The sequence below is a fragment of the Octopus bimaculoides genome, chromosome 22 (assembly GCF_001194135.2).
Source record: "Octopus bimaculoides isolate UCB-OBI-ISO-001 chromosome 22, ASM119413v2, whole genome shotgun sequence".
Lineage (NCBI taxonomy): Eukaryota > Metazoa > Mollusca > Cephalopoda > Octopoda > Octopodidae > Octopus > Octopus bimaculoides.
This window is the reverse complement of record NC_069002.1, coordinates 26,368,634-26,371,678: the sequence shown is the minus strand read 5'-3', so window position 1 is coordinate 26,371,678 and position 3,045 is coordinate 26,368,634. Positions and strand designations below refer to the sequence as shown.

At 34.9% G+C, this 3,045-nt stretch overlaps 1 protein-coding gene across 5 annotated transcripts in view; it reads right to left on the bottom strand.

The window, feature by feature from the left end:
* The window catches only part of LOC106880532 (alpha-1,6-mannosyl-glycoprotein 2-beta-N-acetylglucosaminyltransferase), a 725,476-nt gene that overhangs the window by 508,449 nt on the left and 213,982 nt on the right, over positions 1 to 3,045 (bottom strand). The window lies entirely within an intron of this gene.

Genomic DNA, 3,045 nt, shown 5'->3' with positions numbered 1-3,045 from the left:
ATATATAGTAGATCTTTATTCGAAATTATTACAGCTATTTCGTAATCTTGTTTGTTATATAATAGATGTTACATCAATATAAATACATAGATAAAATATATAGATACAAATATATACAAATAGACATATGTGCATGTGTATATCCATTTATAGAATTGTATAGCAATGGGCATGAACAGACTAATCTTCAGAATGACACATGCTGATTATATATATATCTATACATATAAATTTGACATGGGCGATTCTTTCTTGTCTTGGGATTCACGGTCAAACGGCTGGGTGGAATTGCATGAAAAATTACACAGATGTGTAGAATGATCTGGTGGTGATGCTGGTCTTTGTATTTTTTTCATAGCTCTCATGGTTACTGAGATAATCTACTATAATGATACTCTTGTGTTTATGAATGAGAAAGGAAGGGCTGATAGATGAATAAGGAAGGAAGGAAGGGGTGATGTCATAATTGGTAGTAGGAAGATGAAAATTGTATGCTGAAAAAATAAATCAAACAGCATTTCAACTCTGTGTGAATATATGTGTGTGTATGTAAAAGGGGGGGGTATGTGAATGGTGAATGTGTGTTTGTGTGTCCTTGTGCATACACAATGGAAGTGGGTTGGTTCATATTTGTTTGCTTAGTATTTGGGTTTATTTTTTGATTTGGTTGAATATTGGTTGTTTTTATTTTTTGATTTGGTTGAATATTGGTTGTTTTTTTTTTGTTGTTGGTCAGTTATTTTTAGTGTTTTGACAGAAAAAAAGTTATTCTAAAATTGTTTCTTAACATAAGCATGCCCAAACAAGTCGAATGCTTACACAGAGCAGCTTTTACAGCCACATCATCCAAACTGACCGGGTGACACTGGGCTTAGCTGCTAGTATGTATATATATGTTTCATCAAACAAAAAAATCTGGAAAGCTTGTCCCACAATAAAGACATAGAATAGTGAGGGCTATAATGGTTTGACATACAGTTTCATAGCAAGACAGATTAACCAGGTCATGTCTAGAAGACTTGAGGTCTGATCAGAAAAAAAAAAAAATCACTGAGGTCCCAGAATGTCTGATAGATACAATAGAGAGAGAGAAGGGGTCTTTCCTGAGTTATGTAGACTCAAGGGGCTGGTCTCTCAGCTTCCGTGGCTCATACATTTTCCCCACCTGGATGAGACACCAATCCATTGTAGGGTTACTCACTTTTGCTTAGCTGAGCAAGCTGGAGCAACATGAAACAGAGTGTTTTTGCTCAAAAAACACAAACGCATCACCCAGTCTAGGAATCAAAGCCACAACCTTTTTACGGTTATGAGTTCAATGTCCTAACTACTTAGCCACATGCCTCCACTGTTTGATGCCAAGAAGGACAGTAATGGACCCCCCCACCACCACCACCACCAAAATAATAAACAAACCAAACAAAAACCAAAACAGACTCATTGTACCTAAGATAACATGCAACACATGGAAATATGATACAAAATAGTCAATCTTTTATATGGAGAACAGAGCTTTATCATATTTTGCCTTCTACTTCCCTGCCACCTCTCTTTCAGACTGCATATATTAGTCAAAATGGCTTTTGCTTCACAGTTGATTGAATTTGGCAAACAACACACCTTTCTATCTTCACCAGGAATATTTTATTTATGACATAATGGATTGATAATAAAATTTCTCTCCCAAACTCTTAACTAAAATATCAACGCAATGAGGCAGTAATCTTGTTTTCTCCTGCCATTGCTTCTAACATCATTTTAGGTTTCCCTGCTGTACATGAAGAAATGGAGAGAGAGAGAGAGAGAGAGAGAGAGAGAGAGAGAGAGAGAGAAGTGGGGAGGTAGATACATATATGCATACATACACATGTATATATATATATATATATATATATATATATATATATATACACACACACATGTAGGTAGATTGGTAGGAAGATACAGGGATTAGAGATAGAGAGACAGAGAGATAGATAGATAGACAGCTGGAAAGATAGATAGACAGACAGATACACATATATATACATATATAATTAAATATATAACAGACGTATATACATATATGCATATGAAGGCAGATGTATAGAGACAGACACAGAGATGCATAGACTGCTACTGAGCTAAACAGATAGGTAGGTAGATGGATAGCTACAGATAGAGAACTAGAAGACAGACAGAGGAATAAGAGGCAGGCAGAAAGATATATAGTCAGCTGGTTAGATAAATAGGCAGGCAGGCAGGCAGACAGACAGGCAGACAGGTAAGTAGGTAGGTAGGTAGATAGATAGATAGATAGATAGATAGATAGAAACAGCTACGTAGATAGATAGAAAGAGACAGACAGACAGACAAACAAACAGATAGATAGATAGAAAGAGATAGACAGACAGACAGACAGGCAGACAGACAGACAGATAGATAGATAAATAAAAAGAGAGATAGAAATAGATAGATAGATAGATAGATAGAAAGAGATAGACAGATAGAAAGAGATAGATAGCTAGCTAGCTAGATAGGTAGGTAGACAAAGGTGCAGGAACAAGAGACATGAAAGGAAGAGAGAGGATAGAAGAAGTTCCACAGAGATAAAAAGAGTTAAAGGAACTAATAAAAAATTCAGCATTGGGTAAAGCCATGAAACCTGATAGAGCTAGGGGACAGATGTAGAATTGTCAATATTATTGATTTGTTGTAGACAAACTATTATGGACAGTGAAGCTCATTAAAGCACATCGTACAATTTTTTTACTTGCTTCTCCTTATAATACGACATAAATAGGATATTCATGACGCAGCAAAAACAAATCAAAAATAAAAATAAAATGAAATTTAAAAAATACAGAAAATAGTTTTTTTTTTTTTTATCATCAAAGTTTTAGGTCCAATAATTTCTGTAAAGAATCATGGAGAAAAATGTCACACATTCAGTCCAGAAGGAGAAAGGAATATTTTGGAAAGATGAACTTTGGAAATGGGAGTTTGATGATGATGACGACTATAAAAATTAAACAGTGGTCCTTTATTACTTTTATGTCTTTCTTT